Source organism: Ambystoma mexicanum, chromosome 7q (assembly GCF_040938575.1).
Source record: "Ambystoma mexicanum isolate Mex_15411 chromosome 7q, UKY_AmexF1_1, whole genome shotgun sequence".
Classification (NCBI taxonomy): domain Eukaryota; kingdom Metazoa; phylum Chordata; class Amphibia; order Caudata; family Ambystomatidae; genus Ambystoma; species Ambystoma mexicanum.
Window position 1 is genome coordinate 902,730,907 of NC_090941.1, and position 26,588 is coordinate 902,757,494.

Here is a 26,588-nt window from a genome sequence, read left to right on the forward strand (position 1 = left end):
CCGTCTCAAACTGTGCTTCCTGTTTTACTTCTGAAATTGACAACCTCCGCACTTACTTTTCTCTTCTCTTCTATCTTCTCTTATTTCTCCTGTGACGTGTTACTGCATTTGCTTTTTCTTCTCTTTCTGAAAACGTGGTTCTCTTTCTGCTCTGAGGGTCCATCCCTACGGCTGCTACTCAGGACCCTCTTCCATCCATCCTAACTTTTTATCTTTCTTACGTGACTTGGCTTTTCAATTCCTCTCTTCCTAAGGGTATTGCTCCACCTTCTTTTAAGCAGAATAGTATTCTCCCACTTCTTATCTTCATTCTAATTCTCACCCTATTTCTGTTTCTTCCTTTTTATCTAAGCTTTCGGGACGCACTATCCTCTCTCACGTATTCTCTCATTTGCAGACTAACTCCCTTCTAACTCTTTGGGTTTCTGTCTGCTCGCTCTACTGCAACTGCCCTATTTCATGTAACTCTGACTCTCACTTCTTCTCGTCATAAACAACCATTTTCTCATTGAATTCCCAATCTCTCGGCTGCTTTTGCCACACTGGATCCTTCCATTCTTTGCTCCTATGATTCCCCTCTTGGTAGGTCTGGTGTTGCCCTGTACTGTTCTTCTTCCTATCTTTCCCATTGCATATTCTCTGTTTGATGGGCTTGGGCATCTTCCTGTTTCTTGCCTTTTCTCTTTGGGGTTCCACATGTTTCAGTCCTAGTCCCCTACTTCTTGCTCTTTATGCCATTCTCCTTTAAACTACTATGCAGCCCTTTGGTTATCATTGTCACTTCTATGCTGAGGACGCTTGGATTGCTTTGGTTCTCCTTTTTAATGAGCTTCACTGTGACTGCCTTTTAGCTGTTACACTATGGATGCTTTCTCATTCAATTGATCGCAATCCATCTAAAAGCCAGGTTTGCAGTTTTCCTGCCCCATTTCCCCATGATTGTTCTCATCCATCATCTCTTTCTTTTCAACTTGATTCTCCCGCTCTTCTTCTGCTCAGAACCTGGGCATCATTCTCACCCCATATCTCTCCTTTTCCTTTCACATTTCTACTCGTACTCATTCCTGTCACTTTCAGCTTTATAATATTGACATCATTCGTCAGTTTCTTATTTTTTTTGCTGCTAAAACTCTTAGGCCTGACTACGAGTGTGGTGACATAATTACCATTAGCAGATATGGTAAATGGATGCATACCACACAATTACGCCTTTACCGGCATGAATGTGGTAATGGTATCCACACCCGAAAGTACCGTAAGTGCATTCCCGCCTCTGGTAATATCGATAGCGGAACTGACAATACTGCATTTCGAGAATTAAACACGCGTCTGTGCGGCCATTGTAAGAACTCAATACACTCCCAATCTGCGTCCCTTTGGGTCAACACCTGAGAAATGTGCAGCAGACAGGGATCTAAGGCACCCTGCGGGAGAGAAGGGAGGTAATGGGAAGCAGAGGTAGCAACGGTTTTCCAAGCAGACACTGCCAGTCCTGCAGAAAATGTATCCAAGGAGGCCACCAGGCTGGTTGGTCATCTGATGGCGAAAACAGCATCTGCCAAACGTGCAGCACTTGGGGGCCATCTGCATGAAAAAGTCCAGGCTGTGTCGGCACATCCTTGTACAATCAGAGACCACAGGAAGCAGTTGGATGACCGTAAGCAGAGGGTCTGCTCCATCATCTCAGACCACTGGCAGCAGTGCCTAGGCAAAGGCAGCCACTGTGGTGGCCATCAGTGGCATCACAGGATACGCAGATGCAGAGATTGTGGCAGCCACACATGCTGGCGTGTAGACAATCTACGTAACCACAATTAGGTACTGAAAGAGCATGGAAGTCAACCCCACATGTCCATATGCTCCATGATTCACTGAAAAGAGAAGACCCAATGAGTCCAAGGATACACAGCACACCATCCCAAACAAGTCCCGAACACATTGCTATCCTGCACAAATGTGACTGCCACTCCCTCATACCTGCTGCAAACAAGCGGAAACCAAAGTATGCCAGCAAGCCTGCCCATCCTTTAGGTACCACATACGCAAGAGACACCTCAGCACGCAGACCCCCCAGATAGGCATGCATGCACAGCAGATGGGCACAGGTAGGCCTGCTAAGCATATCAATGTATGCGTCACTGTAGCCCTCATTTCCACAGTAACTGACCACATGTCGTCCATGTGTTTCCACAGAGGACAACGCCAGTAACCAAGAGGGACCGTCTGGGAGTCAAACAAGCGACACAGCAGCACATGTCTCTGCTCAGACCCCACCACCAGCACCACACCAACAGCAGCACCAGCGAGGAAGGCGTACATTAAGTCAAATGCCACACCTGCCACTGAAGCCATACCTAAGAAGGGCAAGACACCAACCAAGCAACGCCAGGGCTCACCAGCTGTACAGCCAGCACATAGTGCACCACAAACCCAACAGGCCACATCCCTCAGAAGCACCCACAAGGCCACTCCCCACTCATGTTGTAGATGTAGGGTTCAGCCAAGGTGCCCTTGAACATATTTCACACTCTGAAGTGTTGCCAGTGGCCCTTGGGGACAAGCAGGGAGAGGAGGACACAGACACTCCAGATGGTGATCATGGCAACACGGGAGTGCTCACTTGCCCATGGCCTTGCCAATGTGGAACAAGTGGCCCCTGTGCCCTTGTCTGCACTTGCACATTTGCCTTCAGCAGATCATTGAGGCCCAACACCAGTGAGTCATCCAACGTTTCAGAGTGAGGGAGAGCAGACCACAGCAGCAGGAGAGCATTTTCTATGAACATGTCACGTCTGTGTGGGAAACAGGATAGCATGGCAAGTGCTATCACCCTCCAAAGCCACCCTATGGGGGAAGAGCACTCACACTACTACCCAGGGATTTGCATTGGTGTCTGGGATTTTGGAGTGTGTGCCTAGTTCAATTACAATGCTTGGCCACTACCAGCCCAACACCACCCACCTCTGAACACTATGGATTAATCTGTCCCGTGCAGTCTACGCTGGAGTCTACTAGACTGTTACACGCCCAATCCCCAACCTAGGCTGGCAAGGGGAAGAAACCCATGCTGAAGTGAGGACAAATGCGTATTGTTCACCACTGTTGGGTAGCTTGAGTGGTGTGTTGTGGAGTGGGGGTTGAAAGGCGTGCTGGGGAGGGGAGTATTGGGAAGGTGTTTGTTGGGGATGGGTGTGTTGAGGAGGGGGGGAGTTACGGGTGTTTAGGGGAGCAGAAGGTTGAGGGGGGTGTTGGGGAGGGAGTAGAGGAGCGATTACTGCGGAAGTGCACATATGGCTTGATGGCCTGTTGAATTAACGGTGTTATGCAAATCCATAGGTGTCAATTGATATTTTTCACAATGTAATCATGGGTAGAATAAGGTTGCATGTGCAGATGTTACAGTATTCAAGTCATACATATTTACAGTGCCTGAAACCAAAAAATATCCCACCTATTGCAAACATTCAGAAAATGTGGCAACTAAATGCTGTCTTGTCATCTCACACATTTCAAGCAGGGTATATGTCTGTTGCCTCTTCTTCATCATCATGTTTGTCATTGTCTTGTGGACTGATGACATTGTGAGGCGTTGGCACACTATGCCACAGGCACAGATTGTGTAGCAGGCAACATTCTATGGCAATAAGGCCAATCTTGTTGGGGTCATGCATCGGTGCTCCCCCATTCCTCTGTAGGAACCTGGCTTTCAGGTGTAGAAGGACATTTCAATGAGGCTGCATGTGTGAATGTATGCCATACTGTCCCGTCTGTCTGCAGGCCTCTGGGGGTTTCAGAACAGGGTCAGTAACCATGGCAGCAACGGATAGCCGGCATCACCTGTAAGGATGTAGCCAGACATTATTTAATGCATGCATGCTTTTGGAGGACCAGTCAGTATGGGGATGTAATTTATGCATGACTGGGTCATTCAAATCAATCATGCATGGGTGTGGGAGGTGGCACATAATGCAGTTGTACATTTGTCACTATGTGCTGTGCATGGCTGCTGTTGCCCCTCTGCCAACATCCCACCCCCTTTAGTATAGGAAAGTACAATTGTGTTGTGCTAAGCGAGGAGCCATGTCCCTTTGTCCCTTGTGTGGCCATGCATGCCGTGAGAATACTGTTCCACAGTATCATTGAGTGTAGATGTGTAGAACCAAGGAACCTTACACAGCAGTGTGCAATAGTCATGTCAGCGTCACATGTCATTTGCACATCCAGGGTATGCTGCTGCTTTCTGTTTCTGTACACCTGCTCTGTGGCATTGGGGTTATTTATTGCACATGTGTGTAGTCCAGGGCACCAATTATATATGAAATTGGAAAATAGCATAGACGCGTCCTTTCATGGCATTTATGGCCTCATCATACGTCAGTATTCTTAGAAATGTGGACTGGGCCATGCCATGCACCATGCTGACAGTATGCTCATAGCTGCCTCTAGCAAGAAAATGTAGAATGGCTTAGAAGCAGGATGGCAGTTCATATGCCAATTTAGCTCTCAAGGCCGGTTAGGAATTTGATCATCTGCATAGTGGGGAGGGCTCGCCTGGGCTTTTTTGAATTTTTTAAGTAAATGAATGATGGTAGACCTGCCTCAGGTAAATGTGTGGTGCTAATCCACACACATTTGCCTATGCTCACACCACAACAAACACATAGACCTGTGTACCCTGGCATGGACACAGACTACAGGCACATTCCTCTCCTGTCATATTTAGTTGGAATATGACAGGAGAGTAGAGCACAAAGTCATCCCCAGGAGGGGGAGAAAGTTTCCCTTTGGCGTGGACAGCCTGATTAACTGAGAAAGGCTCCAAAGAACCACCCTGCATTTTTGGTAGGCCCTACAGCCCATTACAATGATTAACATACCAATAGAGGGTACTCCGGGCCTGGTTGCAGAAGATAGCAAAGGGGACAGGAAACCGGAAACCCAACAAACCGTTCATATGTAACTGTGTCAACCTGAAGCCAGCTCCCGCCTCTCAGTATTTATGACAGTGAACTGACATGCCTGAGACAATTCTCAGGACCCCATTCATAGGATACAAGAATGTGGTCTGCTGAAGCCAGAGAGTCTGGTCTCTCGCCATCTTCTAGGGCCATCTGCCACTTAAAAAAGGAACCATACTGGGAGAACCATTAACCAGAGAGAGTCTTTGATCACAGCAGAGATCAAGGTGGGTGGGGCCTAGTATCCCAGGGGAGTGATCCGAGAGCTCTTTCTGTTCAGAGAAGGGATCCACCAAATTGATTCTGGGACACCCATTTTTCCTGTAGGACCCCCTTACCTTTTCCTGTTGCAAAGAACTCTGGTTATGACCCCCACACATACAGAAATGTGTTGGTAGGGACCCCAGGATTGGTCCACTAAGGTAGGCTCAGCCTACACCAATCACTGTTGCCCACTTGGCTTTAAAAGGGGGCTATAGCACCTATTTTAGGCAGATCATCTGAAGACTTGACTTGAAGCATGAAGAACTCATTCTCGGACCCTGGCTAAAAGTACAGTCTACCTAACAGATTTTTCCAGTGAAGAAAGGCCAGGAACATCCAAAAGGGAAGCAAGATCCCTCCCCTTAACTTCTCCCGGGGAACAGAGGGAGATTAGAACTCAGAAAACGCTCCAGCCACTTCAGACCCAGTGCCCAGCCAGCACACAGCATGCCCTGCTAGACTCTGCAGCAAGCTCCCTGGACAGGGAGTGCCGGAAGGTCTCTGAACCGGAATCCAAGGACAAGGCAGCTGCCTGCAACGCACTCCCTAGCTCTGGGCCATCCGCCTTAAAGGACAATGCAAGCCCATTGAAGAGGCGGGGAGAAGTGAAAACGACAAGCACCTGCTGATGTCCACCTTAAAGGACATTCTCGAGCCAGTCGAGTTCCTCGATCTGCAACTGCCTGAAACGCTGATCGCCATCATACCTCAAGCTACTGATGTGAAGACGCAGTCGCTGAAGGAACCTGAGACATCTCGACCAGCGATTCAGAACCACTGATCAGCACAGAGACGATTCCTGACCCTGAGTCATTGTGAAGGCCAGCCTGCAGCTGTTCGCCAAGCTTCGCTCACCGAACCGTCTTGCTGCCTGATATCCACCGCTGACTCCCATGTCGAACTCCGTCACAGAAGCCAGAAGAGCGCTCTGAAGCTGACTCTATGCTGTCGAGCACCAAGAACAACTACAGCAAGAGGTACATTGTGGTTTAGTCCCCCTGGTCCTTTCCAGAAGGCCCCTAGAGACATTTTAAAGTGCCAGGCTATTATGCAAGTCTATGCAAAAAGGACGAGCATACTCATCCTTGGCACCTAAGGGGTTAATAAATATTGTGGTTATTAACCATACCAACTACCCTCCTGTCAGTATCCAGGGTGTATCCATTTTCCTTCTTAGAAACTGTCTGTTCTCTGCATTCCTTTACAGGGTGGGTTGTATTTAGTAGTGTTATTAGGATGTCATTTGTGATAATAATAAATTAGATATGTTTATACAACCTTGACTGGACGCTCCTTTTATCATTGGGCAATAATTGCATTTTTGCTCTGTTACAATTTGCAAATAATCATTGATCCATGACCTTTAGAGGAGATGAGCCTGCCGTTCCGTCCATGTTACCAAAATTGGACAAGGAGGTTTATAATGTTAATTGTATGCATATTTATCCAATCTGTTCAGATCCATACTGGTGTATTAGAGGTGTGGGGTTGATTGATGGTTTACGCCTGGAGCACTGGTGCCCCAGAATTTGATTCATCACAAGGCAACTTTGAATGAGTTGGAGTATATGGATTATGGTTGCCCTGTCCATGCGATAAGTTGTCAGGATGTGGGTTTCTGTTAGTGCCCATGATGTTATTCTGATCCTGTGTATTCTGGCTTTCCTCTTCCTTTATTTGTATTGCTTATAGCGCCAACTTAGCTCGAGAACTGCAGAGTGCTTTACAACAAGAGGGTGCAAGCAATGGGCTTTGCATTTTATAAAGTAGTGCAGTACGGTTGGTGGAGGGAGAGTTACGTGTTAAGCCTGTCAATTAATAAAAATGTCTTGCTACATGTTTTTAAGTCAATCTCAGTCAGGTTGGTGTTATATTGTTTTCTTTGATCCGCCGACCGCAGCTTGTCCAAGTGTATAAAAGAAAGCAAGTCTGCAATGAGACGACTTCTGATTTTTATAGACACCCCAGATCCACCTGGACCTCTGCTTAATACATGCCCATAATGTAGCTCAAAATAGCTGAGATACCTTTTTAACAACATGGCTTGGAAAGTAGCCTGAATATTAATATCTATTATGTCTTATCTTAATAGAAATCACAGTTATTGTCACTGATCTTTTTTCTGCTGGCTCACTAGAGGATCTTATTCATAATTTTTACTAGTGTAAATGTATACGCTTAGTCAATTTGCGGACACGTGTTAATTTATCACGTCAACAAATAAGGAACAACTTCTGAATGTTGACATGTTACATATAGAGTAACGATTTTCCTGGTTCTGGTGATGGTTTGGCATCATTCGTCCTCATGACATATGCTGAAATGAGCACATCAACCACTTACTCTTGCTGCTTTAACCTGCTGGGGTAAGTGCTCTGCTGCACTATTGCACTCTAAATTGCTTAAATTGGAACATCCTTGTGTTTTTCATCGAGTGCACCTCGGCACCTTCTTAACATCAAGCCCGTTCCTGGGCTGGTCCATCCTCTTCCCGCTTCCCTGTTGTGCCTGCCCTCCCACCTGTGATTGGGCCTGTGGCCGTTTTAGTTTCTATGGAGGGTCTAGCGCTCGTGTTACTCTGCACAGTCACTTGCTGCTTTAACCTGCTGGGATAAGTGCTCCGATGCGCTATTGCACTCTAAATTGCTTAAATTGGAACGTCCTTGTGTTTTTCATCGAGCGCATCTCAGCGTCTTTATTCACATCAAGTCTGTTCCTGGGCTGGTCTGTCCTCTTCCTGCTTCCCTGTTGTGCCCACCCTCCCACCTGTGATTGGGCCTGCAGCCTTTTAGGACTGCCACCCAGGGCAGCCCCTCTGCCCATGCGGCCCTCTGTGGCAAAGGGCCCATAGGCAAAGGGCAGCCCCCACAGTTACAGCTCCAGAGGGTGTTCACCTGTATTTGCCATGAGAGCATGCAGCGCAGCCATCAACGAGCAGCAAAGGTCAAGGTAATAAAGGTGCGGACAGGGGGGAACCTCCATTACTGCTGCCTATTTAACTGTCCCTCCTCTCTTATTACTTCTATTATCTAATTCGACAGTCTGCTGCACTTGGCAGTTGTATGTTATCCTTATCTGGCATTGGTGAATTGTCATATGTTGCGTGTGGGGCTTTTTCCCCCTTTCAGCTAAGTCAAATCTATGTATTTTTCATTTGCTGCTGTGTTAAAAATTAGGCTTTTCCCCTCTTCTTGAAAAGTCGAATCTGTGTGTTTTTCATTTGCTGCTTTGTATAAAAATAAGGCTTTTCCCCTCATTCAATGAAAGTGGAACCTGTGTGTTTAGCATTTGCTGCTGTATTAGAAATGAGGCTTTTTCCCCTCTTTCTAGGAAAGCCGAATTTGTGTTTTTTCATTTGCTGCTGTTTTTAAAAACCTTTACAAAATGAATATAATTAATGTTGGTTTGCAAAACTTTGTGTTGGATTTAATTATGGTTTTAGGATCTAATATGGAAAAGAAAAACTGATTTACTGAAATTGCTGGCTGAGGAATATTATGTTAATAATGGAATGAAAAGTCCTTTTTTTAAGAAATGTAATTGGATTTTAACAGTGATTGTTTTAGTAATGTCTGTTTTATATTGTATATGAGAATGATAATGTTGTAAAAGTTTTCTTATGTAAAACTAAATACAACTTTAAATAAAAAAAATAAAAAATAAAAAAATTAGGCTTTTCCCTCCTTCTATGAAAGTCAAATCTGTGTGTTTTCATTTGCTGCTTTAATTAGCCTTTTTTCCCCTCTGTCCTTCTATCTAGGTTCTTTCACTCTGTCCAGACATCTCGCTTCCAGGTGTCGTGCTTTCTGCTGTATGATGTTAACCTAGGCCTTTTTACCTTCCTGGACACTTGACTCCTGACTGGTGCATTGCTGTGTGGTTGTAGTTGGTGTCATGCTCTGCAGTTCCTCCTCCTCTTCCCTCTTCCTTCTCTCTCTGCACGCTCCCTCAATGGTGCTCTCAATCTCCCCTATCTTCTCTGATTGCTATTCTATCACCTATCCTATCCCTCTGTCGAAGTCTGGAAGGAAGAAGTTCAAGAAGGATCTCCTGGTCTCCAATCCAGGCTTGCCCATCGCTGACACCTATGTAGATGCTTCTTCCAGGTGGACTTTCAATGACATCAGGCCTCATTACACGGTAGGAGGTAACCATGGCGCTATTAGTGCCATGCCTACCCCCTTACTGCATTCCGGGTCCATGTTTCCGGAATAGGGACTTACCAGGTCATTCTGACCTTGGAGGACCCGGTAAATCCCCATTCCGGGAACGATTCCCCATTCCCATATGAGCCCCTATAGGGCTCAATGGGAATGGGGAAGGAGCTAATATCGGGCCTGCTGAAGTCCCTCAACGGGTCCCTTCCTTAACGCCTGGTAAAACCAGGCGTTAAGGAAGGGACCCGCTAAGGGACCTCGTAGTAGGGCGCTAAGGGATTACCGGCACCGGTGCCCTTACCAGTGCCAGTAATCCCTTAGGGCCTACCGTGTAATGAGGCCCATCCTCTTTGTTGTTCCTTCTCCGGTCTTATTCCCTTTATGGTCTCTGTGTTCATACCTTTCTCGTCCTCTCCCATTAATGGTGGCACACTTTGGGAGGTTCTCTTGTAATCCTTCCTGTACTCTAGGGTCATCATTAATGTCTACATAAATGGCACTGCCATGGTCCAGGGCTCTCAGCCCAACCTCCTCCTTCTTGATATGTGTATTCTGTCTCTCATCAACTTCCTCCCCTTTCCTGCCATTCCTCCTTCTGCCTCCCATTTGCATATCTCTCATCCTTTTGTGTCACCAAGGCAGGTGAAAACACCCAATTTTATTTTTGACGGTTGAGAGCCCATAGAAGTTAATGGGCGCATGAGGGACTTGGCGGGTGATTCAGCTGCTTGCAAGGTGTGTGACACCCACCAAAAGTGGGTGAGTTGAGAGCTATGCCTTTGGCCCCTCTGCCACCTACAACAGGCATACCACACTCCTGTACCTCTCCTCAGAAGAACTTCAAAAGTGGCAACCTGCTCCTCTTAGCTACCCTCAACCCTTGCTCTGCAATCAAACACTCCTCTGACATCACCTACCTCCTTGAAGACCTTGACCTAAACGTCCTCGCTCTCATCGAGGCGTAGTTCACTGCCAGCTCTGTCACGAGTTTTGACACTCTCCTCCCTGAGGGTTACAAGATCCTCTCTAAATCTAGGCCTAACAGGCCCACTCAGGCCTACTCCTCTTTCAAATGCCTTGTCTACAGGAGTGGTATCTCTCCTGGCCTCTCTCTGACTCTGGGCACCATCTACAGGCTCCCTGGCCAGGTCTCCCACTTCCTCTCAGAATGGGCTGACCTTGCCTCTTCTCCCCTGGCCTGCTCCTCCAAGCTTCTCCTCCTCTGAGACTTCAACATTCACCTAGACCAGCGGTATTCAAACTGTGGGGCACAACCTCCCCATGGGTCCGCGGGTGCATCCCTGGGGGGCCCTGAGAGATCAGCATGAAATATTTTTTTTTAAAAAATCTTTTTCTTTTTTTTTTTAGATTGGAAGAAATGGGTAGGGGTGGCTCACATGGTCGGGCTGAAGCATGAGACTGTCTCAGGCAAGAATGAAACAGTGGCCCGCAGTTTTAAATGGATATTCATTTATTTAGTCACAGATTGGGCCTCATTACAACTAGGGCGGTATGGGAACAACGGTGCCGGTAAGCTACCGGCACCGTTGCTACCGTACCGCCATAGTAAGAGTTGTGCTCGTGGGTGTCTGACAGCCCGCCAGGTCTGACCTGGCAGGCCGTGCGCCACCGTTATTAATGGTGCAGGTCCATCCGAGCTCCCCATTCCCATTGAGCCCCATGGGCTCAAATGGGAATGGGGATCTACCGGTACCGGCATCCGCGAAAGGGCAATTATCAGGTCCACCTAACTCGGCATGACCCGGTAATTGCCCATTCGAGGTTAAAGGACCCGGATGCAACTCTGGCGGCAGCCGTGCCGGTTTTACCAGCACAGCTACTGCCAGGGTTGTAATGAGGCCCACTGTTTCAATAGTACCGAAGGGGGTGCTTTGTGTTAAAATGTAAGTAAATTGTGATATATTCAGCAACAATGGTCAAAATTACTAACTGCATAGTTAAGTAACTCATCAAACTGGTCCACACTGGCAAAAATGGTGGCCCATTTTGACTGGCCCAAACTAGCATTTTACATTTTTGGTACAGCCATTGCCCTATCGGCCAGTCTGAGCCTGGCGGCTCATCCATAATGGCGAGGGGACGCCCACCCAGTGGCCCCTCACCCATTATGGAGGAGCTAAGGAGCCAGCCCAGTGAAACAGTGAGCACTCCCTCAGCTGCTTTTTCCAGCTGATGGAGTGCTCCTGGGCTGGCTGAACTGTCAAAGGGAAACACTGTTTCCCTTTGACAGTTCAGTTTAGTTCCCCAGCTGCACATGCTCACTGAGCCATGCAAGTACTGGGGCGTTTTGCTTCACCAGCATTGCATAGCTCATTGGAAATGCTGGCTTGGACACTGCTTGTCTGTATGTCCGAGGGGGAGCTCCTGCGCCTCCTCGCACATACGGACAGAGCAGCCTGGAGCAGGGCATTTCAGCATCCACACGCAGGCCAATGCAGAAGGTACGTTTATGTTCATTGTTTTTATTTAAACATGTGTATGGATGCGTGTATACTTATGTTATGAGTGAGTGTATGGTGATGGATGCTCGTATGAATGATAGAGTGATTGCTGTATGAATGTGCAGCGCCTTGCATACACACATAATCATGTTGATTGTGTTAGGACCAGTGGGGCCCAGGGGACAGGGATGGTATCTTTTTACTGAACATCTATCATAGATTTCCAGTAAAAAATGTCATGCCTGTCCCCGGGGCCCCCCATCACCAATTGCAAACTGATTGGCTATTTACCCATTTTTTTGTTAAAAGTATGCTCTACAATGCAACATTTTAACCCATTATTTAAAAAGAATTCACAGGGCGAACACCCCAAACCCCCCTTTATTGGTTCAGGCTCCCTCACTATGCTCGGTCGCTATGGCATTTTTGGGGGAAATAGTTATGCCCCCTCCACTTAAAAAATCACCAGCCGCCACTGGCCCTCAGACTGTGTTGGGAACGGGATGGGGGGAACCCAGGGACTATGGTGGGAGCACAATGGGCGGGAACCATGGGATAGTGGTGGGAGAAGAATGGGGAGAGCCCAGGGTGTGTGATGGGGAGATACCAGGGACTGGGTAGGAGTGGGATGAGGGAGCCCAGCGACTGTGATGGTAGCAGATGACGGCACGCAATATATACTGTCCATTTGGCATTTCTGGGGGGTCCCGACCTGCCCAAATTTGGCTCAGGGGGTCCTCCGCCAAATAAGTTTGAAGACCACTGACCTAGACTCCCCTGATTCATCCTCTGGACTCTTCTGCACCCTCTGTGACTCTCTTTCCCTCTCCATTCTTCCCTCCGGTCCAATGCACTCAGGTAGACACACCTTGGATGCTCTCATCTCTTTACACATCCTGATCTCCAACCCTCTCATTACTCCTCTCTCCTGGTCTGATCATGCTCTCCTGTCCTCTCACCTGGACCTCATGGGTCCCCTGTTTAAGCCCCTACCCGCACTGCCAATTTACTAATCTGTCATTCAACCTACAAAGAGAGTGTCAGTTGCAGCTTTTGCCGCCATTCCCCCTCCTACTCCTGTCACTGACCTAGCCAACACAGCCCTTACTAACCTTCAACTCTCCATCTCCAACACTCTGGACATCCTTGCCCCTGTCATGAGGATCCGCACAAAACCTGCCTCCAAGTGAAGCTCCTAGTATGATTCCAACCTGGCCGCTCTGAAACGCAAGTGCAGAGTGGCTGAGCGGAAGTGGCAGGCTTCTAGCACATCCCCTGACAAACCGGCCTGTGGCCTTCTCCAAAGGCAATACAGATTCTCCATCTGCTTGACGAAAAGGGCCTATATCCAAGATGCAGGCTTGCAGGAGTCACACTAACAACATGGCTGAACCTTTCAAAATCTGCAAGGAACTCGCCAACCCTACTGCAGTCTCCACTTCTCCTCTGCCTTCCCTGGCCCTCTGCACTTCTCTGGCCTCTCACTTCATTTCCAAAACTCAGGACATTTTGTCCTCACTCTCATCTGCTCCACTCACATGCGTTCAGGCCTCCCATGGGCCTCCTCTTTTTTTCCCTTAACACCTGATGTGGTTTCTAGACAAGTCTAATCCAAACAGGTGCTCCCCTGCGACTCCAGAATTATCTAGAACAACATTGTCTCCCTTGGTCCAGCCTTGGCCGATTTCTGCAATCACTCCTTTGCCACTGGATCCTTCCCCTCATTCCTCATGTAATCCCTTGTGCACCCTCTCCTCAAAAAGACTTCTGCCAACCCCTCCTGTCAGGCAAACTACTGCCCCATCTCCATTACCCCCTTACTGGGCAAACTCTTGGAGAAGCTGCCCATCTCCCAGCTTATCCACCACACTGAATCTGTTGGGTGTCTCCATGACCACCAGTCTGGCTTCAGAGCTGCTAGAGGCAAGGAAACTGCTCTGCTGAACACCTGTGAAGACTTGCTCTGAAATCTTGATTCCAGCTCTCCTTTGGTTCTCATCCTTCTTGACCTTTCCTCTGCCTTTGATACTGTCAATCATGCCACCCTGATAAATCGGCGCTGTGATGCCATTGGCATCACAGACCTGGCTCTGTACTGGTTGACCTTCTTCCTCTCGGACCAACCCTCCCAGGTTACCCCCCCCTTCTCTCCTAACTTCCCATGTTATGCGGATGACATGCAGCTCTCCTTCAAGCTTCCCTCCTCTGCCTCCTCCTCTCTCATTCCTGACTGCCTGACTGCTATTCAGGCATGGAGCACTGCTAACGATCTCTGCCTTAATGCTGTAAGACAGAGATCCTTCTAATTGGGACCCCTGATCCCTCCTTGCTCTTCCACTTCCAACTCCCTCAGGGTCAGTCGCTTTTCCAAGCAACGAGTTGGAGATAGATCTCTTTCTTTGGCTGGGGCCTCCCTCTGGAACATCCTCCCTGCCACTCTAAAACTTGAGGAGAACCACCTCTGGGCCCGTATGCACCTCAAGAGCTTCCTCTTTGTTATTGCCTTCGCTCTTCCTCTCCCCTGCTGATCTATCTGCCTCTGTACCGTGCACCTGGTTACCCTCTGACCTTGTGCCCAGGTCCCTGCCGACCCATCCACTCACCTGCACTGCCTCCTGGCAACCCTGCACTTGGGTCTGTATCTGTAACCCTACAGTCCCCTTACCTGCACTTATCAGACACCCCTAGTCTGTGTGTTAAACCTTGCACTTGCCACCCTGCTGTCTACACTACCAGTTGTTATTTTTATCCCTTGCTTAGCACTTTCCACTTCTCCCTTCCCCCTGCACTTTCCCACTTCCCTCTCCCCTGCACTTGCGCATTCTCAATGTCACTGAGCCTAGTAAGATTGTTGGTTTTGTCCTCCCTTGTTTCGCCTCCCTTTCCCAGTCACGCTCTGAAACACTTGAGTATGAGCGTGATACAAACAAACTATCAATATCAATATCTTTCCCTCCCACACTCTGGCCACCCTCCATGGGCCCCCTCCCCTCACCCTCATGTGAGGCAAAAATCCTTGGTGTCATCGTCGACTCCTCTCTCTCCTCTCGCCTCACATCACAGACCTGGGGCCTCATTACACGGATGGCGGTGGGGATTTACCGGTACCGGTAAAATACCGGTACCGGTAAATCCCTACCGCCTTACTACGAGGTCCCTTAGCGGGTTGGTGCTTTAACGCCTGCTTTTTGCAGGCGTTAAAAACCAACCCGCTAAGGGACCTCGGAGCTAATTACGGCACCGCAAAATTGCGGTGCCGTATTTAGAGCCTTCCCCATTCCCATAGAGCCCTATGGGGCAAAAATGGGAATGGGGAAGGGCAATGGCGGAAGGGGGATTTACCGCCCCTCCAACCTTGGAATGGGGCGGTAAATCCCCTTTCCGCCAAGGCGGTGCCGGTATTTTACCGGCATGAGCCATGGCACTAATAGCGCCATGGCTCACCGCCTACCGTGTAATGAGGCCCCTTGACAAGAAGGCCCACTTTCAGCTGCACCTCCTCAGATGCATTCTCCCTTTCATCACCTTCCCTCAGAACATAATTTCTCCAGAGCTCTGGTTCTCTCCAGGCTGCACTACTGCAACAGCCTCTTCCTCAATCCGCTTAATTCCTCCCTTCGCCCCCTTCAATTAATCCAGAACAGGACTGCATCTCTCCAGCCCTAAAATCTCTCCACTGGCTCCCGGTTACTGAAAGGATCAAATTCAAGATCCTCTGCATCATCCACAAGGCTTTCTGGGGCCTGGGACCCCACTACATCCAACTCTCTCTCTCCCTAAATAGCTCCCTTCTAGAGCCCTTCGATCGTCTAGCTCTAACTCTGCAGATCAGACGCTTTTTCAAGCACAGTGGGGGTAGATCTCTCTCCTCCGTAGGTGGCTCCCTCTGGAATGGTCTCCCTGCCCTTCTCAGACTTGAGCCGGATCTCCTTAAGTTCCAGAATCTTCTCAAGACCTTCCTTTTATCTTGTTCATTCCCCCCCTACACCCTCTGCTTATTTCCCCATCTGCCTTGGCTGGCTGCCTGGTTCCCTCAGAGTCTTACAGGGCTCCAGGCCCGCCTAGTCCAGTCTACCCCTGCACTTGGCCTCCCCTGACCCCCCCTTCAACCTTGCACTTACCCTTCAGGGCCCCTCACCCTGCATAAGCCTGGCTGGGCCTGCACTCTTGTAGCCCTTCCAGCCCCTTACCTCGCCTTTAGCTCGTGGACCTTCGTTCCCCTGCACTCGCTGCTTTCCCCTGGTTGTGTCCACGTGGCCTCCTCTGGCACTCACTTTTCTCCTAGCCCTTCCGCCTGACTGGCACTCCCTCCCTGCACTTCTATGACTGCACTTGCACGATCCGAATGTCACAAGGCCTACAAGGATAGGGTGGCCAGATTTTTCACAAAAAAACCCGGACATGCCATAGACATAAAAGTAGGACTAACATAAATAAAATGAAAAATATAGTCCTACATCTATGTCGCTGGCCTGTTGCGGGGATGGAGGGGGGGCGCGGAGGGGGTGTGCCCGAACACACCCCTCTTATTGGAGGAAAGTGGCAGGGAAGGGGAAGGGAGAGGAAATGGGGGCGTGAAATGCTTTTTACGCCCCCATTTGCGCATTTAGAGTTGCGGCGGGACCCGATTTCGGGATTTCAAAATCAGGTCCCGGCAAAAACAGGGACCTTGGGCACCCACCTTGCAAACCCCAGACGGTGTTTACAAAATGAAAAAACTCCCGGGACCCCGGGACCGGTGATTTCCCCGGACTGTCCCGGGAAAACCGGGACGTCTGGTCACCCTATAAGAAGGATCATTGATGTTTTGTCCTCCTGTTCCCCCACCCTCTTGTTTTGTTGTGCCTCAAAACGCCTTGTGTATGGGCGCATTATAAATACCCAAATAAATAAATACAATAAGATGATTGGCTATTAACCATGCCGTTGGATAGCATTTTTAGGTTTCTCGTATTGGAATTACCACAAAGATAATGGTGTTTTGATATTACGCGATTCATCTTTTTCAATAAGTCTCATATATTTGCTCAAAAGTGTCTGCACAAAAAAGTGTTTGTGTGCGTTAGGATGAACTACAATAATATTCTGAATTACAATACGGTGTCTATCACGAAAATAATTTGCTCCAAGAATTACAGTGTGTAGAGTTACTGGCTCCCCCTTCTTTGTGGTTTCAGCAGAAATCTAAGTGAGTTCCGTCCACACTTTCCAGTCAGTAACTGAGCAGCTGCACGTAAAGGGGATCTGGTTTTCAGGATTGGAAGGGGCAAGCCCCCACCCGAACCCAAGAGTGCGGTCACTGAATAATCGGTATGTGGGGGTCACTATCGTCCCCTCTAGAAGAGGACATTGAGCGGTTTCCCTGTTCAACTAACCACGTTCTCCTCTACCAAAATATTTTAACAAGGTTGTCTATCTGGCTTCAGAGAAGAACGGCTCGCCCTTCGCCAATCTCTATGCATATTTTAGATCACATTTCGAAGTTTGTACCCACCTGCTGCGCTGGTTAGTCCGTTAAATGTTCTTTATTTCTTACTTTGTTGGACCCGCTGATTGCCTGTTGATCAAAGCATTCGTTCGTTTCCACGGCAACAGTAAGATCACAAGACTGAGGCCCCAGCAGCAGCAGGAAAGAATCTTTGAGAGGACCGCTCGCGCCACCCCCTGGACAGCTGCTGAACAGCAGGCGACCGAAAACGCCGAATTCATTTGTATTGGACTGGATCAAGGATTTTGTAGTTCGTATAAAGCCTCTCTTGTATTTTCTTTTTTGAAAGAACATATCAATGAGGGCCTTTCAACCGTAGAAAGGACCACCTGTCGCCACCCGAGGGGAAGAGGAACGATGAATTTGCTCCTTGGAATTGAGGTAGGGTAACCAGATTTTAAAAGTAAAGAACCGGAACAGGGCAACTAACATAAAAATAGGACTAACTCTTGAAAGTGGCAGGCACTACATTTTAGTAGCGGTTGGAGTTGAAGGGGGTTTAAGTGTTACTGTTCAAATAAACACATATCATTAATTTATCACAAACTAACACTATCTGAAATTGTAAAATGCAGTAATTCTTCTGTGTCAGATTGTGCATTCATGTCTGTCAGTTATGAAAACGATTACCAAAAACCAGGACCACTACAGTTTCCAACGGAAACATAGGGCCTCATTACGGGTCGGGCGGTCCGGAATTAACAGTGGCGGTAAACCCGCCGCCACTGTTAATTCCGGACCGCCCGATCCCGAGTCCAGCAGGCGGGAGGTGATCTTCCCGCCAGGTCTGACCTGGCGGGTTGAACACCTCCCACCTGCAGGCGGACGTGGAAACACCAGCCCCATCACGAGATGGTGCCGGTGTTTCCACTTCCCATTGAGTCCTATTGGACTCAATGGGAATGGGGATTAACACCATTCCGCCTCCGTGACTCCCGGGACACCGGGGCTGTAATGCCCTGGTAATTCCGGGAGTCACGGAGGCAGAATGGTAATACGAGTCTGGCGGTAACCAGGCGGTTTTACCGCCGCGGTTACCGCCGGACTCGTAATGAGGCCCACAATCTTGAGAAAGGGGGACAGAGTACCAAAAACCGGGACAGTCACGGCAAAACCGGGATGTCCTGGGCCTAGTTGGAGGGTTATAAGTAGGTATTCAAGGTGTACCGTTCCTAGTTCCCTTCCTTACTCAACTGAAAGCATGAATGGGATCTGTTTATTAATGCACAAAGCAAACATTTTTTTTAAAAAAAGACCAACATTCAGATGTGTCCCTAGAAATCAGTATTGGGGGGCAAACAAAGGGGCACAAATACAACAAGGGGGTGGCACATTAACTAGTGGTAATGTTTTGCTTTTCAGACATGTGTAAAGACCTTAGAATTAATCACCCTATTACACACACCAACAGTTCTTGGACTCAGGAAGGCAATAACGTACACTTAGACCAATAATGAGGAACTAATTGGCTCTTTACAGGCCCTTTTTTCACACGTCCTAATCATACATAAAACTATAAAATAAATGCAACTAGTTATACCTAGATACATGAACAAGAGGACAAACACAACAAGTATACATCACCGTTAGGGCATTTGTAGGACAAAGCTTCAGCTCAGCCACAGAAACAACACCCAGTGCCAAGGCAGGTAGGCAGAGAGATATTTCTTTAACTAACGGTGTCAGGAGCAGAGCGTCCTCCCTCTCAGCGAGACTTCATCACCCAGGGTTCTAATCCTCTGTCTCCTCATTGGGATACCTCTCTTCTTAAGGGGGACAAATCCGCGCCCCTCATATGTTACCGACTGCCCCCGGCCAAAGGACAGACAGCAAGTATTGGAGCCAAGAGTGGAAAAATCCAGACAGTGGAAAAACCCAGCTCGTCTCCCGCGCTCTCGTTCCCAGCACCCCTTATCAATGCGCCTGCACACCTCTGATTCTCCTCTCAGCTCGTCCTTGAGCGAACAATGCACAAACTATCCTCCACAGTGAACTCATCTCCTTTGCGCTAAAATATTGCAACCGCTGCCAAAATCATGTCTGCCTCTTAACTGAGCTCGCTGAAACGTAGACTTTCATTGTGGTCTGGAAGTGAATGTCCAAAATGGACGTGCACTGGCGCCATGTTATTTAGCTCATTTTCGCACAAACACTACAGGTCAACAGGCCAAACTGGTTTAAATATACCTAGATGTTACCAAGCTGGTTTAACAAAATGTGACATTAAGCATGTTCAGTGTAGGTTTAAAACAATAAAAGTTTTCCATTAAGTTAATATACATCCTAAAAAGTTAATTCCCGTTCAACAGTTGAAAAAATGCTGTATGCACTCCACAGGAGACTACATTCATTTAACTCAATCAGACATCACTCCCAGCACAGCTTCAAGTATTGTATAGTTAGAGGTGGTATTTAGCAGAAGAGGCATCATTTCCAGCTCAGCTTTAAATAATAGCCAGTCAAAAAGAGTCAGTTTAATTCATACATCAGTTTCAAATGATAGTCAAGGACAGTTTGTTCAACAGATTAAATGTTGCCTACAGGCGCACAGTACAAGGGTAAAGGAGGCAACTGCTCCCTTCTTTAGAAATGATTGTAGGAAACAGAGACCTGAATTTGAGAAGTTAACGGTGTGGAAGCACCTTTGGGAGATACAAATCGCTCCTTTTTCGATATTGATAATAACTCCATATTGGAGTTTTGCTACCCCTTGCAAATTGTACGTCTGTACGAACAGTCAGTTGTGATGCTCCTGTAATTCCTGCTCCTCTTGCAAATGCAGACCAAGTGCTTTTGCCTGCGGGATAGGAAAATCACAAAGGATGTCCACTACACCCAAATGATATCCAGAACCAGAGGAGAAGAACTTAGATGACAATGATTGTTCAAAAATAACTGAGGTAACAGACACAAGTATTAACCCCAGTATTGGTGTACTGCAATTGACAGCTAAATTACTTTTAAACTCTGAGGCAGAATTCACAAGGATTTGAAAACACAGCGTGAAGCAGTGCCCACACCTGGTGAATTTAATGGTGAGTAAAATATGCCATAATCTTAAAAGTGGAAGTCCATCTATAGCTGAAGAAGCTCCCTCTAAATCTGCTAATAGCGGGCCCTTATGCTATGCAGTCAGGAGGACAATAAGATGGCTGATGAGAATTCTGAATCAGTAGAGATGTCTCAGTCAGGTAAGGAGAGGCGGCTTGATAAGCGTAAGCTACAGCGGGCGCAAAAAACCGAATGTATGTAAGAAAAACACGATCACAGAGCCTTTCAACTCTATTATTATATCCACAATTACAATTGAGAAAAATACAAAGAAACAGAGAAAGAGTGAGTGTCGGGAAAAAAAGAGGTTATTAAAAGAACTGGAACTCTGACCAGTTGGTTGTTGAAAGACGGTGCTGCAGGCCAAGAAGGGGAAATCGAAGAAGCTGTGATCTCAAGCCCTGCTGTTACCTTGCTTGCAAACTGCAATAAAGGTAGTAGGTCAGTGAAAATGAATGTGATGGAGGAGCCCTTGATAGGCGGAAAGAACATTTCTTTGAGAAGTGAACTTAAAGACTTAGACGCTATGATATTCACAATCATGTCTAATTCCATTGATCAGACGAAAAGGCAAATCAACTGTTCAGATTTATTACGTTTGTTGCACATGATTTCTACCCTAAGAGTACTCAACTCCAGCGATTTTGAGTTTGTATAGCCTCTCATACAAGGTGGAGAAAAGAACTTCTCCTATTCATTGTACCATGGCAGATATGGCAACTTTCATCTGCTCTCACCAAATTGCTTTGACTGAATTAGGCTATGCCTTGGATGTTAAATTGAGTGCATCAACAGCACCTGTGTCCTGTGATAGATGTTCAGGAGCACTGAAGGTTATTGCTAACAAAGATAAAAAGCACTAGCACTTAGTCCGGTTAGAAAGGAAAACAAGCAAGGCTGGGAGTTGGTTCTTGGCTTTTTTTACCAGCGTTGTCATCTGTTAACCATTGAGTATTTAGAATTGCTTCATGGAATATACAAGGTTATGCACATTTTGTATCTAAAGCTGGGTCTTCTGACATCTTGCTAAGTCACAGGATATTTCTGCTCCAAGAGACCTGGCTGACTGCAACTATCTATACTGACGGATACCAACTATACCAGGAACTGGCCAAAAAGGGGGCAGGGGGGAAACTCTACAGCGGTCTCTTGATTGGAGTAAAGCATGATTTGAAGTGTACTGCTATACTTCCCAGGGATAGCTTGGGAAATGTAGCAGCGGTTGAAGTCTTGATTGGATATAGAAATGTATCCAGGCGTATGCTGGTACTGGATATGTATGCTCTTCCTGGCACTGCTCAAACCCATGAGATTTTTGATTATATTGACATGATTATGACCAAATGGGCAGCAACTGATAAACATGAAGCGATTGTGCTTGGAGGTGATTTAAATCGAGATGCAAGGATGATGATCTGTGCGCACCCTTTGAGAACATCAGGGTGAAAAGTGTCCTGACTCCGAGATTCTTTTATCGGCAAGGTAAACTGTGGGTGGATTACTTAAAAGATTGCGAACTGGTTTTATTAAACGGTCGGACTAAGGGAGATTGCCCAGGGAAATGCACATGGAGGAGTGGATCTAATCGGGCAACACTTGATTATTTCTTTGATAGCAATGATTTACTAGAACTTGTTAGTGAATTTGATATTAGCTCAAATGAGCACAGTGACTGCTCAGTCCTGGCCCTTATCCTTGCAATCGACCCAGATAGAACTCAGGTGGCCAGAATCAGTGACGTGGGGCCTAACTACGCTGGTAATAGAATAGACTGGACCAGTGAAAATATAAGTAAGGCATCTATCATTGTCTCACATACTGGCCAATTTAGATTATCTATGTTTAGAGGGCTAACTCCTAATGTGATAGAAAACTGGTTTAAAGTAACATTAGTGAGAACCAGAGCTAGCAGAGGCTATCATATAGTCACCAGTAATGAAGAACGTGGGAAACAATTTGATAAAGTGATAAGAGATGCAAAGTGCAAAATGTGCAGAGAGATAAGGAACATCAGGAGATCATCTCTCACCATAAGTAACAAGATAACTAACATTAAGAAAATAAAAAATAGTTATCACAATTGGCTAAAACAGTGGAAATCATCAACAAAAAATGCCCAGTGGCAGCGCATGCGACCTGTACTAAAATGTCAAAATACTCAATCTGTTTGGCAGCTATTGCATACTGCGAATGGTACAAAAGATAATCTCATTGTTAATCCTATTAGCGATGAGGACTGGAAGCGACACATAATTGCGAACATGAATGCATCTGAATCTGATCTGGCAAGAGACTGTAAAACTGCGGTTTGCTGGCCTATCATCATGAGAGCATTAGAAATGTCGTAATGAAGTAAAAAAGTTCCAAAGCGCCAGGCCCTAATGGGCTGGCTAGCGTGGTGCTCAAGAAAGATCCTGAGGGGTGGTATATTTGAACTTCTTTATGATAAAATGTGCTTCAAACATATTATCCCCGACTCATGGCGGCAATCGATTTTAATTCCAATCTATAAAAAAGGCCTTCGAACATCTCAGGCCAATTACAGATTGCTATCTATGATAGATATAACAGGGAAGATATTCGCTACATTTGTATTAAAACAACTTCAAAATTGGACAGAAGCAAATAATATCTTAGACACCTTCCAGTCTGGATTTCGACCCGGCTCTTCCACAGTGCTCAATATAAGGTTACTAGATAGACTAATTAATGGGGCCAGACAGAAGGGGAGCCCAGATTTGTATTTAGCCTATGTAGACTTTTGGGCAGCGTTCGACCGAGTAAATCAGGCTCTTTTATGGCATAAACTGGAAAAAAATGGCTGTCCGAAGACCTACTGCAAGTAATTAAACTATTGCATTGGGATGCAAAGGTTCAGGTCCGTTTGAGTAGTGAAGGTCTTTCTGCTCTGATACCTGTCAACAGGGGAGTCAGGCAGGGCTGTGTACTGGCTCCCCTGTTGTTTAACTTATATCTTGCTGACCTGCCCTTCAGGCTATGTGTCACGGCTAATTGTCCACCAAAGATTGCTGGGGAATGTATCGACAGCATGTTATACGCTGATGACTTGGTCTTGTTCGACCACACTATTATGGGAATGCAGAGAGCCTTAAAAGACTTATGGTCGTATGCTGCCGAATAAACTTAGATAAAACTAAGTTTATGCTGATCACAAGCAAAAAAGATCATTAGGCTCTCTGTGGTTGTGCCGGCAGGTATAATAGAATATGCAAATAGCTATCCCTACTTATGATGGGAGATATTCCCTTGAGCCGATTATGCAGAGATAATACCTGCTAAAAGCAGAAACGCGAATCAACTTGGTACTCTCTTCTGTAACATTGTAAGCCAGACGGCTGGATAAAATGAAGAGGGCATGTTGACCCTCTATAAACAGTGCTTCTGACCTGCAGTAATATACTGACTTGAGGCTCTGACATTGAGAGATACCCAGAGGCTGAATAGGCATGAAGGGCAGTCTGGCATAAAGTTTAAAATGTACTATCAGCCACTCCCATGGAATATCTAAGACTAGAACTGGGGCTAATATCTTTATGTGGATAGGCTCAAAAAGGTGAAGTGAGCTTTACATCAAGTCCAGGACTTCTCCAGCATGTCCCTTGCTGTGGAGAATAGGTGCAAATTACGATACTGAGCTTACTAATAAGAGCCATGATTACGACAATCTAAGTAGTGAACTCTTTGAATTTATAAATTGGGAACCTCACTTTGATAGCGAGAATAATTACTATCTGCTTAAGGAAGCCTTTAACAAGAAGTTAGATATATAGGATTGGAATTACAATTATGCAGGTATCAGGTAATATTATCCCCATATATGTAATATCGCTGGGAAAAGGTTGTGGCGATATTACATGGGTGACCATATATATGGGGACAGGGGCAGCAAAAAAAGAAAAAAAAGGGTTTGGGGTTTGCGGGGGTGTCCCCCGCATGTTCCATGCAATAATGTCCCCACCAAAAACGGGCATTTTTCAGCAACATTTTTGCATGGCGATATTTTTGAGGGGACATTATTACATGGAACCATTATGCACACCTATCGTACATTTAAGAGAGTACAACTCTATCTTACTCAATTCCCTACCCCAGCTGTCTGCAAGCTAATTCTTTTATTGAGTGTTAATTAGCTCACTGTTCTCACAGTTCTGCAGTGTGCAACCCCCAGTTAAATATACCTACTGAGCAAAGATTCTGTTGACTTTGATTTTAGCTGATTTCAATGGAATTTAATGGACTTCAAGGATTTTATTTGAATAGACTTTAAGGGATGCTAATTTGTATGTTTGTATATTTGTGCACATAAGTTTATGTATGTTTTGTAAAAATTTCATATGAACTCAACACAATAAAAAAAAATGCCATATCACAGTGTGAAAACATGTGCAAAGTAGCTGCATCAACATGCCAGTCTAGCCACGTAGTAACACTTCTCATGCTCCTTTATCAGAGATGCCCAATAAAAAAGGCCATGCCACAGTAAAAAGTGGCTACATTAGCTGCACCAAAATGCCAATCTAGCCACGTAATAACAGTTATCATGTTTGCTTTATCAAAGATGCCCAATACAAATGATCATGTCACTGTAAGAAATGACCAGACTGCCTGCACCAAAATGCCAGTCTATCTACACAATAACACTTATCATGCTTACTTTATCAAAGATGCCCAATTCAAAATGGTATACCACACTAAGAAATGGATAGACTGGCGGCATTAAAATACCAGTCTAGCTTCATAATAACACTCATCATGCTTGCTTTTTCATAATTGCCAAGTAAAAAATGCCATGCCTGTATCCTAGCCCCACAGCGCCTCGTAAACAATCAATGTGAGTCATGGTATTTTCTACTAGGCATTCAACATATATGTCCAGTACAAAAATGCAGTGCCTTGCCCCTCAGCACCTCAGATGCACACGATGGGATTATGTGTGCATGCAAGGCGCTAGGTGCCCAGGGGTCAGGCATGGCATTAATAACTAGGCATCTTACATGACACCTGGGCCTCCCATCGCCTCTCCGGGGGAGCGGATTTTGCCAGTGGGGATGGGGGTTGTGCAACAACAGCAATTCATTTTTAAAATGCTGTTGTTGCACAATCCCTTTCCCTCACACCAGCCAAAATCGGCTCCCCCACCCAGCACAAAAACACGCTCACCCATGTTCACATAACATATGCACACAGCATGCACTCGCTCATTCATACGCAAATCCATCATCATATACCCACTCATTACATGCAACACAAGCATACGCATTTAAATTAACTTACCTTTTACTCCAATCCTGAAGTTTCCTCCCAGCGCTCCAGCTCCTGCATAGCACGAACAGGAACCAGGAAGCAAAGAGTGCTTCCTGGTTGCTAAACATGTATGCAAGTGCTGCAGCGCTGATGACAAAGTGCCCCATTCTGTTTGTATGTGTGTGGAGGCACAATAGCACCTCCTTGCACACACAAACATGTAGTTCCCCAGCCAGCATTCCCAATGGGCTATGCAAGGCTGCAGAAGCAAAACACCCCCGGCTTTGCATAGCCAAGTGGGCATGAACGACTGGGGAACATAACTATCACATGCAAACAACTTTTCCCCTTGAAAGTTCAAGACAGCCAAGGAGCACTCCCTCAGATGCAAAAAGCAGCTGAGGGAGCAGTCAATGTTTACATTGGGTTGGCTCCTCAGCTCTTCCATAATGTGTGAGGTTGCTGGTGGGTCTGCGCCCCCTCACTCATTTTGGATGTGTCGCCACTGGCACATCCTCATTGAATCTATGCGCTGTGTCAGTGTGGCTGGAGTTGAAATACTGCTGACTTTGAAGTCATGCATATGAACTGCACTGTTGGTGATGCAGTGATGTTGGGCACATTAAGGGATCCATAGACATACCCTACAGTAGAAGATTACCAGGGTAGCTCAGCAGGTTCAGCAACTGTTGGTGAGATGTTATATATTTAAAAATGTCTGTTAATCTAATGAATTTGAGCAATTCCTTTCTAAAAATAAGTGCTATAAAATGTGTTTGGCCAGGGGTTGGATTGAGCTAGTAGCTTGCTTATATTCAGGGCAGGGGTGGGGGAATTTCTGCCCCTGTAGTGAAAATCAAAGGTTGGCACCCATGAGCCCACAGTCTAGTTTCCTAATAACTACTGTCAGCACAATAGAAACATGTATTTGTGATTAAGCAGT

General features: G+C 46.5%; 1 protein-coding gene across 1 annotated transcript in view; it reads right to left on the reverse strand.

Annotated features, from left to right (window-relative positions):
- CCDC83 (coiled-coil domain containing 83) overlaps window positions 1–17,750 on the reverse strand; it is a 472,571-nt gene extending 454,821 nt beyond the window's left edge. Inside the window, exon 1 of the mRNA XM_069639776.1 lies at window positions 17,336–17,750. The gene's annotated coding sequence lies outside the window, so the exon portion shown is untranslated. The remainder of the gene's footprint in view (window positions 1–17,335) is intronic.
- Window positions 17,751–26,588: the final 8,838 nt, after the last annotated feature.